Below are 13,747 nucleotides of genomic sequence, written 5' to 3' on the forward strand. Positions count from 1 at the left end.
TCCGTCTTCTCCTTACCTAGTTATTTATCTACCATCAATCTGTGTAACGTCCCCCACCTCCCCATCAAGTGTGGAAGGAGGCGGCAATTAAACCCTCCTCCATGGCCATCATCCTTGAACCCTTCTCATTTTACCCATTTATTCTCCGTATCCTTCCCTACTCCATTGCCACCCCTGTCCCCAAAGGCATCTGTACCGTATGCTTGGTGTCTTTCTTGTTCCCATGTCCTCATTAGACATACAGCACTGTTTGGGTGTGTTTTCACTTACCTAATGCTGTCCTGCTGCGGGAGGGAGTCAGTATGTGTTAGTCTGGGTTCTCCAGAGAAACGGAACCAGTGGGAGACACGTCATGTACGCGAGGTATGCACCCACAGGACATCTGGATGTATGTATCATATATAACAAGTTTATGTGTGTGTGTGTATAAATATATGAAATTGTCACATGATTATGGAGGCTCAGACATCCGGTGGCTGGAGACCCAGGGGGCCGTTGCTGTGAGCTCCAGTCTGAGTCTGATCCAAAGGCAGGAGAAGACCGATGTCCCAGCTCAAGGACAGGCAGGCAGAGAGAGACAATCCTTTCTCCCTCTGCCTCGTGCTCTATCCCGGCCACAGTGGATTGGACGAGGCCCACCCACACTGAAGGGGGCCATCTGCCCTATCAGTCTGCTGAATCAAATGTTTATCTCATCTGGAAACACTCTCACAGACATGCCCGGAATAATCTGTGAGCAAATATCTGGGCCCCCGGTGGCCAGTCCAGCTGACACATAAAATTAACCAGCACACCATCTTCCCAGTTCGCCTAGGCCGATCCAGGTTGTTGCCCCACTGGGCCAGGGCCCCCCTGTCTGCCAGGGTGTCGGGGTCTGCACGACCGGAGGTGTCCTCACTGCCCCGCTCGACACGGCCAGTGCCCGTCTACCCACTGCCGAGTACAGCTTTTCGTTCCTCCCTGGGGTGTCAGGATGGGTGTCCCGGAAGGGAGGGCCTGCTCAGGTCCCCTTCCCACGGGTCTGGGGCGGGGTGTGAGGTCACGGGGCGCGAGCATCCCTGTGTCCCCGACCTGTGCACCAGCTCTTGGTGGCACCCACCCTCTGCTGCCCGCCGGACGGAGGTGCAAAGGGAAGAAGTTACTTACTTCCATTTGCATTCTTTGGATCACAAGCGAACTCAAGCATCTTATCTTTTTTTTTTTTTAATGTTTCATTTATTTTTAAGACAGACAGAGCATGAGTGGGGAGGGGCAGAGAGAGAGGGAGACACAGAATCCGCAGCAGGCTCCAGGCTCTGAGCTGTCAGTACAAAACCCAACATGGGGCTCGAACTCACATACTGCGAGATCATGACCTGAGCTGAAGTCAGGCACCTAACCAATTGAGCCACCCAGGCACCCAGACACTTTTAAAATTTCTAAAACTTTTGAGTTAATTGTGCAAAATACAGATAACATCAAGTAGGAAGAGAAAAGCAATCTCAGACGCCCCTACTTGGACAGAATTACAGCTGTCGGTTTTCTGTGCCGTGTGTGCGTGAGCCACGGAGTCCTACGGCCCATGCGTGTGGCGGCGAACCGCTCGTCGCTTCCTAAGTGCGTTTCAAGTCCTGGCCTCTGCATTTACGTGACACCGTAAGGCGCTGTCTCTTTTTCAAGAACTAGCTTTGTTCCTGGACTTGTGTCTTCCTCCCATGATTTAAGGCTACGACGTCACGTTCCAGTCAAGTTCTCTCATTGTGATCTCACACTGACTGTCACTTGAAGAATTCTTTCCACCTGGAAGCCAGTGTCCACACGTACTCTGCTTCCTTGAACAGTGAGCGAAGGCGTCTCTGTCTTTAACTCCCACCTCAGGGCGCTGGCACCTGCACTCTTCTCTGCCCAGAATGTTCTCTCCCAAGCTCTCTGCTCGTTCCCTCCCTTTGGGTCTCAAGTGTCACCGCCACATTTAAATTTGCAGGCCCCCCACATCCTAGCCCTGAGTCTGCTTTGTTTTCTTCCAAGGTGCTCACCACATTCCCAGACCACAGAAACACACGGTGCTGTTCCCGCATAGCTCTGCCCCCTGGAACACGGGGACAGAGAATTTGCACCTCCGCACCTGCTACAGTACCTGGCACCCAGCAGACATGCGTTCAGTCAGTGCAATCCCAGTAAGGAGGACACAGAGGACCGAGGAACTGTCCAGGAGAGAGTGTGCTGGGTTTGGGGTAAAGGGATCACCAGCCGGCCGGGCGGGGGGGGGGGGGGGGGGGGGGGGGGAAGGTCTAGTGGAGTAGGCGGCCAACAGCGAGAGGGAAGGGGGGCAAACAAGGCAAGCAATGCAAGGGCCCCCATCGCCCCGACGGTGCTCATAGAGAAATCTCTCCCTTCTCAGGCCTTGTCTCGAGAGGCTGGACTAGCGTCCTCCAGGGTATTCGTCATGGTGCTGACCCGCCTCGCACAGCTATGGTAACGGATGGATTCTTTCAAACCGCCTCACTGGTACATTCCGGTCGCAGCCAGTTCAGTCCAGACGCAGCAACACAGGCTAGATGGAAGCCCGTAAGTGTGGTGAGGGTCGCAGGAAGGGCTCCAGGTGTGGAAGCTGTTCCCCAGCTCAGGTGCTCACCTGAGTCGGCACCACTGGGTTCCTCCCTGATTTCTGCCTCTTTCCCCATCACTGATACTCCCCAGGTGGCAGAGACAAGATACAGGGGAGGGGGGCTGTGGGTTTCCTCCCATCACTGTGTGTGCGCGCGGGCGGTGGGCTTCGCGGAGAAGAGGCCGCTGTCATCTCTGCTTCGACCGCTTCTCCCTTCGACCGCATCCCATCCTGCTCGGTTTCCCCTTTGCACGTGACTCTAGTAAGTGCCTCTGTTTCTATTGTTTTGGCCAAGTATATTTTTGCCCTCCTGCCCCGACCTCGAAACCAAAACGGCTACCTGTGCACCTCTAAGGCGACCTGTGCGGCCACCTGGGCTGGCCGCTCCTGCGCACGCGCGGGCGCGGACCCCCGAACTCCCCTTCAGGGAGTGAGCTCCGGGGTGAGCGCCCATCCGCGGCCCTACAGACGCGGCCTTAGCGCGCGGCTCGGAGCGGAGAGGCGAGTACTCGCTCCGGCCTTCCCGCCCGCCAGTCTGTCTCCCCTTCCGTAGAGGGGGGCGGAGGGTCGCTTCCGGCGCCGCCCGGACAGCGGGCAGAAGTGGACCGGGAGGCACGGGGCGGGGCGCCATCGCGGCCCCCAGCTCCGCGGGCCCGGGACAGGACTAGGGAGTCGGGCGACCGTAGCGGCCCCCCTTCCCCGCGGCCGCGCTCCCGCCTCCGCTCTACGGCCCCCCGCGACGTAAGGCCCCTCCCGCCGTACGGCGCGGCGCTTCGAAGCCCCGCCCACTTCTCCGCCTCGGGGACCCGGCCTCAGCTTCCGATAGGCCAGGCCCCTGGATAGGCCGCCTCCTCATTGACCGAGGAGCTTCAGGCGGCGCGCTCGAGATTGGTGGAAGTCCGTGTCGCTCCCGCCCCGCCTCCGGGCGCGGCGCGCGATTGGCTGGCGTCCGCAAGGTCTCCTCTCGGGATCGAGTCTGGGCGGCGCGGACCAGGCCCGGGGCGGCAGCAGAGGCGCCCGGCGGAGGTGGCTGTGGCGCGAGGCAGGTGAGCTCCCGGGTGGGGGTGGAGGGCCGGGGCCCGGCGAGGCCGGCTGCGGGCACAGGACTGGGGCCAAGGCGTCCCTCAACGCGGGCGGGAGCGGCGGGCGGGCGGCGACCGGCGCGGGCCGAGCCTCGGGCCCCGCCTGGGCGGCCAACGGCCGCCGCCCCCCCTCCTCAGCCCCGAGCGTCCCCGCACCTGGCCCGGGTTCGGAGCAGGCCTGGCCCGGGGCGTCCCCTCCGCCCGACGTCAGTGGCGTGCCGGGGTCCGGGCGGGACGCTGGGGACGCGTGCGCAAGCCTCTGTCGCCGCCGCCCCCCGCCCACCCTGGGTGCTCCCGCCCCCCGCCCCGGGTACACCCGGGCGACCCCCTCCCCCCCCACGCATCGTCGATCCCCGCTCCCGCCCACACACCTGGGCGATCTGGCACCCTCGACCCCCCATACCCGTGCGCCCCCGACCCTCCTCACCCGCGTTGCCCCGACCCCAGCCCTCCCCCCTACACACACCCCCGGGCGCCCCCGTACCCCGCCTCCCCCCGCACCCGCCTCATTCGGGCGCCCCTTACCTCTGTCCCCCCTGTCACGCGTCCGGTTCCCGGCCTCGGGGTGCTCGGCCTCCCAGGAGTCCTGGGTTGGGTCGGGGGGCCGCCCTGCGTGTCCGGCTCGGGACGCCCCCGTTTTCCTGCTCTGCGGCCCGCAGACAGAACGCACCTGTGCTGCCGGGCGGGGCCGTCACCCCACGTCGCAGTCGCGAGCCCCAGGCCCGGTCCCCGGTCCCCGGCCGCAGGGAACAACCGCCGGGTAGCCCGGTTGCTGCCGAGCTGCCGCTGTCGGTGGGCAGGGCTCCCCAGCGCCCCCCTCGCTCGGCTGCGTGCCCGTGCCCCTAACCCCACGTCGGAAAGTCTCGGCTCGTGGGCGTTTTCTGAGCTTCCCGGGCTGCTGCCCAGGTGGGAGCTGCCCTGGGGCCTGGGTTTACAAGCCGTTTGTGCCCCCGGACGCCTCGGCCCAGAACCTTGGGTTTGGGTTTGTTTTCATCCATTTCGGTTTATACAGTTATTCCAAGTCGGGAAACTCATGATGGTTAGTTAGTTCTGGGGTATTTTCCCAGATTAGTTCCTCTGACAAGTTTCTCCTCTTTACCTTGTTTCAGTTTTCTTTTTTCTGTGCGTTTTAGAAATACTATTACTTTGGCATTGGACCTTTTGGACCTTATTCCTACTGAAAAATAAAATCTTTATCTTTCCCATTTTTTCCATTTTTGTCTTTCTGTTTCACTTTGTAGGCGATTTCCTCAATCTTCCTCTAACTCTTTTATTTGGCGTTTTATTTTGGCCACCATATTTAACATTTTTTTCAATGTTTTATTTATTTTTGAGGGAGGAAGAAAGAGTGCAAGGGGCGGGGGGGTGGAGAGAGGGAGACACAGAATCCGAAGCAGGATCCAGGCAGAGTTGTCAGCACAGAGCCGGTCGCGGGGCTGGAACCCACGAACCGCAAGATCATGACCTGGGCCGAAGTCAGACGCCCAACCGACTGAGCCACCCAGGCGCCCCTTGGCCAACATATTTTCAATTTCCCAGAGCTCTTTTCCTCTAAAACTTAGTGCCACTTACTTTGTAAATGTGGTAGCACCTCATTGTCTCCCTCTGTAACCTCAGCGTTTGCTCGCTTTGGCATATCTTGGCCGAAATGTTGGGTGATCTCGAAGAGAGTGGGGTCCCGCACGGTCCTTTGGAGGTTCTGTGCACCTGCTTTGGTCTTAGGGCTGTTGGCTGATAGCAGTTGACTTTCCTCATCTTTAGGTCCTTTTGATGGGCTTTTTATATTCTCAAAGAAGGGCTTTCCAGCCTCTCGCCTTGTTTTCAAAGTTGGCCGGAAAAGTGTGGCTGTGGCCTCCAAAAATTGGTAAGGAAGTGCTCAGTCCTCTCCCTCTTCAGGAAGCCATCCTGGAACTTGAGTTTTCCGCTTACCCTCTGGTGTAGAGAACTCTTGGTTTTATCCTCCATTTTTTTTTTTTACAGGAAGGTAGGAAGGGACTTGATGCCTAGTAGCTAACTGCTACTTTTTTTTTTTTTATTGTGGTAGGACACTTAACACAGAATTTGCCACTTGAATCTGTACAGCTCAGTGGCATTGAGCGCGGTGCACAGTCGTCACCACTGTCTAGTTTCACAACTGCTTGTTCTGCACCCTCCGGGGGAGCCCCCAACCCGGCAGCAGGCACATCCCCGCTGCCCACTGCTTCCGAGATCTGGCGTCTGCTAATCTGTTTTCTGCCTACGGATTTGTGTATTCTGGATTTTTTATATACACGGGTTCATTCGATATGTGATCTTTTGTGTCTGCTTTCTTGCCGTTAGCATAAATTTTTCAAGGTCTATCCGTGTTGTGTAATGTGTCAGTACTTCGTGCCTTTTTATGCCTGCATAATATTCCACAGCACGAACCTACCGCGTTTCCCATCCATTCGTCAGTGAGTGGACATTTGAGTTGTTTTCATTTCTTATTATGAATGATGCTCCAGAGAACATTTGTATTCGAGTTTTTGTTTGAGTACTTGTTTTCAGTTTTCTGGGTATGTATCTAGGAGTGGAGTTGTTGGGTCACATGGTGGTTCTATCTAACGTGTAGAGGAACCACCAAACCGTTTTCCACAGTTGCTGCACCGTTTTACATTCCCACCAACTCTGTGTAAGGGTTCCGGTCTGTCCATATCCTCTCCTGACTTGTAATCTTCTGTTTTTGCTTTGTTCTGTTTGTAATGGTCTTCCTACTGGATGTGAAGTGGGGTCTCATTTTGATTTGCATTTACCTAATGACTGATGAGCATCTTTTCACGTGCTGGTTGGCCATTTGTGTATCTTCTTTGGAGAAATGTGTGTCCAGTTTCTTTGCCGATTCTTTATCTTTTCTGGACGAAGTCCAGTTCATCCATTGTTTTCATTGTTTTTTTTGTTGTTGTTGCTTATGTGTTTGGTGTCATATCTAAGAAACCATTTCAAATCCACGATCGTGAAGATTTACCCCTATTTTTCACTTAAGAGTCTTAAAGTTTAAGGCATCTATGCCTTCCATCGGTTTTGAGTAAATTTTTGTATGTGCTGTGAGGTGGGGGTCCAGCTTCATTCTTTTGCATGTGGATGTCCATTTGTCTTAGCATCACCGTTGAAAACTTTGTTCTTTGATTTGGTGTCCTTGTAGAAAATCAGTTGACCATAAATGTATGGATGTATTTTCTGGACTCTCAATTCTGTGCTGTTAGTCTACATATCTATCCTTATGCAAGGAACAACACTGTTTTGTAGTGCATTTTGAAATCGGGAAGTGGGAGTCCTTCAACTTTGTTATTCATTTTCAAGATTGTTTTTGGCTGTTTGGGGGTCCATTGCAGTTCCATATGAAGTTAAAGATTAATTTTACTGTATTTGCAAAACAAGACCGTTGGGGCTTTGATAGAGATTGCATTGAATCTGTAGATCTCTTAGGAGTGTGTTTCTGTGTTTCAAAATACTAACTCTTCAGTCTACGAACAAGGAATGTCTTTCCATGTATTTTTCTTCCATTCAGCAGCGTTTTGTAATTTACAGCGTACCAGTCTTGTACTTTTTTGGTCAAATTTATTTCTAAATGTGTTGTTCTTTTTGATGCTGTTGTGAGAGGAATATTTTTCTTAATTTCATTTCCAGATCGCTCATTGTTAGTTTGTAGAAATGCAACTGGTTTTTGTGTGTTGATTGTGTATCCTGCAACCTTGCTGAATTTGTTAGTTTTTATAGTTTTTTGTAAGTGTTTCAGGAGTTTCCATACATGAGACCATGTCATCTGTGAATGGAGATAGCTTTGCTTCTTCCTTTTCAATTTGATGCCTTTTGTTTCTTGTTCTTGCCCGACTGCTCTGGCTGGAGCTCCAGTACAATGTTGAATAGCAGTGGTGGAAGCGGGCATCCTTGTCTTGTTGATCTTAGGGGAGAACTTTCAGTCTTTGACCATAGAGTATAACGTTAGCGGTGGGTTTAAGTAAATGCATTTTATCAGGTTGGGGAAATTCCCTTCCGTTCCTAGTTTGTTGAACATTTTTATCATGAAAGAGTGTTGCATTTTAATAAGTGCTTTTCCTGCATGATCACGTGGTTTTGTCTGACTGCTTCTTAAACAGACTTTCAGCGTTTGATTCTTCCTGTATTTTTGGTTCTTTTCTACACACTCACTTGTAGATGTACGCAGGTGTCACTGTCTTAACCATTTGGGGGTTCCATGATGACAGTCGCGTTATTTCTCCATGTTCCTCATTGTAAGCTTATGATTCAGCTTTTTATGGCATAGGTGTGTTTTCATTTATCCCTTTGCTTTCTAGTTTCCAGGTTCTTGCTACTTATTGTGTTCTCCTCCTTTGTTTTGCTCTGTGGATGTATCCCTTTAGGAAAATGCCTTTTTAGGAGGGGTGTGCCATCTTTGTTCAGTGCATCATCTAAAACATTTTTTTATTTTATATTTTGGGGACAAAGTGCGTGTGTGCAAGCTGGGGAGAGGGGCAGAAGGAGAGAGAGAAAAAGAGAGGGAGAGAGAATCCCAAGCAGACTCCCCACTCCCAACGTGGGGCTCAAGCCCACAACCCTGGGATCATGACCTGAGCCGAAATCAAGAGTCAGACATTCAAGCAACCCAGCCACCCAGGTGCCCCCCCCCCCCCCCCCCAGTGCACCATTTTAAACTGGAAATTCTTGGGTGACCTATTTTCAGAGAAAGCTGGCATTTGATGGAGTGTCTGCTCATAACCATTGTTTTCTGGTCTGAATTTATGATGGTCAGATGGTCTCCAGATTCTGAAAATAGAGCCAGTTTGAATTTGCTAACAGTATAAATGCCAGACGACATTTTTGAGAGAAGTGACAGGGGATGAAAGGTGCATCTTTCAGCTTTGCAGCTCCTGTCCTCACCTAAATACTTCAGGGTGAGGCAAGAGCCCAGGGAATTGCAGTGACCATGAGGCCCACTGCTGGTTCAGGTGCGGCGGTCTTGAGGACACCACAGGAGGGAGCGCCCACATCTGGGTTCACAGGGCGGGCGGGAACAAGACACTGATGGTGTCCCAGCAGGAGTGACATGGGACCTGAGGTGCTGCTGCACCTCTCAGTGGAATGGCTGTGCCCATTCTCTGTCTTCCTCCCCTCGGAACTCATTGCTGTTAGGGCTGCTCGCCCCTCTGGATTTCGTGTGGAGGAGGAGTATGGACCTGCTGATGCGCGTGTGAAACCGGTTCACTTCCACTGGACCCACATGAACAGGGTTGGCAGAGGGGAACTTCTGCTGCTTATGATGCGCTGTTTGTCATAATCGTATGTTGTAGTCGGTTCTACTTCATTAAGTAACTTGTGTGATTATTAGGCGGTCTTGCGGTTTGAATCGCATCTGTAATTAACCATGCTTGTTATTTGGGCGCGTCGTCTTTGGTTGAGTCACACGGGCACTCAGTGATTGCTCACTGGTTGCAAATTTTCGTTGAAGAGGTAACTATGTGACAGATGCTTTCTGATGTTTGTGCAGGATGAAAGCGCGGGTCCCAGATGTAAGGAGTGGGGAGAACACTCATATAGATCAGCGATTCCCAGCAGGGGGGAGGAGCCTCTCTGGGCACTTGAGTAGCTTCAAAACAAAGCGGTGCTTTGCCTGGGTGCTTTTTTAGTCCTTGTCTTTGTTTTGTTTGATCTTCAATTAATGTTATTAGAAGATGTGAGCTATATCTAGAGTATGGAAAACAGACCCGTTGGATGGTTTCTTCACTTGTTGCTTATGCTGCAAACCTTTTCACTACCAGAAGACCCTCATTTTTAGCCTGGTACTTCGCAGATGGGAGGACAGAGCATAAAAAGGGTCATTGAGAACTGTGTGCATTAAGTGTTTACGTTCATGGCACAACTAAAATCCTGTAATTGCCGTTGCCAATTATAGTTGGAAATAAAACAAAGCTGATACAGCTGTTTTGATCAGATGAGGAAACAGGAAGAGTGTTTTGAATGCTTTGGGAAGAATGAGGTCCCCAGGTATACATGACCCTCCCTGTCCATGCACGTGTGTAGCTCTCGACCGTGGTTTTGCCAAGCACACTGATGAGCAGTGGAGACCACTGAGGGACTCGAGGATTTTCAGTCTAAAGGCACGCAGCAGTGAGTGCCCCACGGTGCAGACACCTACGAAGGGTTCATTGGCTCAGAGAGTTCAGGGTTGAGGTGGAGGGAAAGACCCATTAATAGGTAGCTATTACAGTTTCTGTCAAGTGAGGGCTGCTGGGGAGCACTAAAGCTAGCATCTAACTTGGACATGGGGGTTGGGAGCTCCAGGAGAGCTTTCTGGAGGCGGTGTCTCAGCTCTGAGCTCCAAGGATGAGTAGAAGGTAGCCAGGAGCATTTGGGGTAGAAAGAGCCCAAGGGAATGAGGACGGGGAATCAGGAGGACATCCCGGACGAGGGAAGAGTGTAGGAACAGTGTGGGATAAGGAGAGGAGGGTTGTCTTGAGTCCAGGCTTTCAGTGAGGCTGCCCTGTGGATTGCTGGCAGATGGAGAGGGGAAGTGGGGCGTCTGGGTGGAGGGTTCTGTGCATTCAGTCTCTTACGTCTTATGTCTGGGTGCTGGGGAGCCATGGTGGCATGTGAAGGCAGTGAGGTGGTTGATCTTTTTGTAGACAGACCATTCTGGCAGTATTCTGGCTTGAGGGGGCGGGTCTAGAGGGCGGAACTAGTCAGCAGTGCTTGCCGGAAGCCAGCAGGAGATGGCAAGCAGGGGGAGCAGGACTGAAGAGGGGGTGGGCCACTGGAAGGAGAGAAGCAGGCCGGTGGGTGATCTGGACAGCCTGGATTTACTTATTGCAGACCATCCTGATGGAAATGCTGAACACAAAGTAAAGTTGGATGCTTGCCCGACTTAGATACAAAGGAATTACGGGTTAGGTAAATCAAGTCAGAGTAATAGAATCCGTAACAGACTCTTCGTGTGTTCTTGGGTTGGGGGAGGCCTTTCTGAGCCCGATGGACATGAGAGTCGGGGAAGGACTGGACAGCACAGCCCAGGTCACCGTAGGCCAGTTCGTTGGCAAATGGGGATGTCCCAGGCCTGTGTGACGCGTATGGTTGACATCCTATAAAACAGTAAGAAAAAGGCAGACCTCCCAGTTGGGTCTTCCTCCCGTGTCACAGTGGCCGCACGCGGTCCGAGCTCCCAGTGGCGGCGCCATCGGGCGTGGTGGAGCCTGGGAAATGACGCCCAGTTGCTGCTGTGGAAGTGACGCCTCGGGCAGGCCTGCTAACTGTGTTGGTTGTAAGGGGGTGTGGTGACTTCCGGGTGTGAAGCAACACAGTGAAGCTATGTAGTCGGTGCCCTGGGGTCTCAGATGAAGGACTGTCTGTGTGAGAGGAAGTGGGCTTGTTTAAAAAGAGCCCTTATCATCAAGAGCCCTTATCTTCGGGAGATGTGAGGGGTGCAGAGAAGCAATCACCTTCTCTACAAGCCCAGAGCTGTGTTGACGAAAACAAACCCATCAGCCTGGTCTCTTCCTGTGTCTTACATTCCTCGCCAAGAGAAACTTGCCTTGGCTGAAAACTCTCTCAGTGCAGACTTGTTGCTGCTGAGGACTTTTATGGAGTCCTTCTACCCCGTGCCAGGCAACGCGAGCAGGCTCGGGGCCGTCACTAGTCCACGCCTCGGGTGACACTCTGAGCTCAGGCCCTGTTGACACTCCCATCTGATGGCACCACGCAGGTGTGAGTGCACCGTCATTCCCCTTCGCTCTGGGGTCTCTCGGCTGAATTTCAGAGCCTGCTTCACAAATGAAGACCAGAAAAGCCTTTTTTTTTTTTTTTTTTTTTTAAATTATACTTACTGGGTTAGTTGTTGAAATTACAAGACCAATACCTACTCTTTAAAAAAATTGTTGAGCAGAGCAGAAGAGTGTAAATGAAACGTGGAAGTCCCATTCTCTATAATTTTACCATTAAGTTTAGTGGTGTCTTCTACAAGTTTAAAAAACATTGAAATACGTGTGTGTGTGTGTGTGTGTGTGTGTGTGTGTGTGTAGACAGTATGTACATACACATAACATTTAGCATTCTGTGAGGGCCTTTCAAGTATTTTTGTGTTAGTCGTTTGTATCTGATTCGCTATTTTATTTTTAACCTTTTTTTAGTTTTTAAATGTTTGTATTTGAGAGAGAGCACTAGTAAAGGAGGGGCAGAGAGAGAGGGAGACACAGAATCAGAAGAAGGCTGAAGGCTCTGAACTGTCAGCACAGAGCCCTATAAGGGGCTCAAACTCACAAGCCGTGAGATCGTGACCTGAACCAAAGTCAGTTGCTTAACCTACTGAGCCACCCAGGCACCCCTGATTCACTGTTTTAAATACCCAGTTCATTTTTAGGATTCTGAGTTAGTATGAATTAGAGTATTTCATAAACTAACATTGTTCTATTTCTTAAGATAAAAACAGATGAATGCCAATTTCTAACCCAAATTATGATTTTTTTATACTTTTACTTAGACTGCATTATGCTTTTTTTTTTTTAATCTGTAGGCAGAAATAACTGGTGTTTTTATTAGTCTCTACATTATCTAATTTTAACAGGATTAAGATCTGAGCAGAACAGTTACATTAAGATTTAGTTCTAATTTTTAAAGACTCATTTTAGTTTGAAAAGCAATTCATATCTGCAGAGGACTTGACAAATGGAACACCCAGTTGCAGTGCAGCTGCCCTTTGAAAACAGAGCCCTGGGTGATTAAGGGCGGGTGAGGGTGGCGTTAGAACGTTTGTTAGGCGTGCATGCACGTCCTGGGGCCACTGTGGGCCTGCCTTGTGCGGCAGGAGCCCCGTGCCGTCAGCACAGACCGTCCCTCTGGGACGGCTCTTGTGGCAGATGGCGGCGTCTGGAGCTGCGCCCAGAGCTGGGAGGAGAGTCTGTCACTGTCCCCTTTGATTGCCGCTGTCCCTGTGGACAGGTCATGGACAAGAGCCGCCAGTTCTGACCTTTGCCTTGGGGAGAGGGCCGCTTTGCACAGGGGTGATGAGGTGGACCCACGGCACGTTGTTTCTGGGGATTTCCGATCGGAAAGCTGCACTGGTCTGTTCCGCTTGGGCTCGTTGAGTCTCAGTCCACTTGACCTGTCCATCTCTGTAGACAGTGCTTTATACACCGTTACCGACTGGGTGGTGCAGTTGTGGTCTGTAGGGTGAGAGGAGGTTCTTGTCTCCAGCTTTTCTTTAGAACGGATAGCGTTTCCTAACAAATTATTGTGTGCTGATATTTCAGAGATACTAGTTTTTTCTGTCTCTGGCTTTGCCTTTCGCTTGAAGCTCTGTTTTCAACCTTGTGTGACTTTAATTTTCATGATTTTTCAGGCATGTTTTCTGGACGGTTACTAGATTAGTACGGACATTCTAAATAGTAAAAATTCAAATTATATGTGTTCATAGAACTAAAATTCATTCTTTTTAACAAATATATGTATTTAAATATATATATAAATATATTTTAGAGAAAAAGAGAGTGAAAGTGTGCGTGAGCTGGGTATCGGGCAGAGGGAAAGAGAGAGACTCCCAAGCAGGCTCCATGCTCCCGCTTCCGCAACCCTGGGATGGTGACCTGAGCCAAAATCAGGAATGGGATGCTCGACAGACTGAGCCACCCAGGTGCGTCAAGTTCATTCTTGGTTAAAGCATTGAAGAACAAAAACTAAGCTTTATGTTTTCATCTCTATCATATATCAATATAACCATATGTACTCAAGAGGCATTAAAGGAGAAGCATAGTGTAACTTAAGAGTATTTTATTGATTGATTGATTGATTGATTGGCTTCTTGCCCAGCGCAGAGCCCAGTGTGGGGCTCGAGGCCACAACCCTGAGATCAAGACCTCAGCTGACGGGGCGCCTGGGTGGCGCAGTCGGTTAAGCGTCCGACTTCAGCCAGGTCACGATCTCGCGGTCCGTGAGTTCGAGCCCCGCGTCAGGCTCTGGGCTGATGGCTCGGAGCCTGGAGCCTGTTTCCGATTCTGTGTCTCCCTCTCTCTCTGCCCCTCCCCCGTTCATGCTCTGTCTCTCTCTGTCCCAAAAAAAATAAATAAAAAACGTTGAA

General features: G+C 51.5%; 1 protein-coding gene across 7 annotated transcripts in view; it reads left to right on the forward strand.

The window, feature by feature from the left end:
- Positions 1 to 1,791: 1,791 nt before the first annotated feature.
- SUN1 (Sad1 and UNC84 domain containing 1) overlaps positions 1,792 to 13,747 on the forward strand; it is a 54,589-nt gene continuing 42,633 nt past the window's right edge. For 2 of the 7 annotated variants that reach the window (XM_042921193.1, XM_042921195.1), the window contains exons 1-2: positions 1,792 to 2,156; positions 2,381 to 2,547. The gene's annotated coding sequence lies outside the window, so the exon portion shown is untranslated. Of the gene's footprint in view, positions 2,157 to 2,380; positions 2,548 to 3,471; positions 3,634 to 13,747 lie in introns of those variants that run through there. The other 5 variants (XM_042921197.1, XM_042921198.1, XM_042921196.1 and 2 more) reach the window with 4 other exon arrangements.

This window comes from Panthera leo, chromosome E3 (assembly GCF_018350215.1).
Source record: "Panthera leo isolate Ple1 chromosome E3, P.leo_Ple1_pat1.1, whole genome shotgun sequence".
Classification (NCBI taxonomy): Eukaryota; Metazoa; Chordata; class Mammalia; order Carnivora; family Felidae; genus Panthera; species Panthera leo.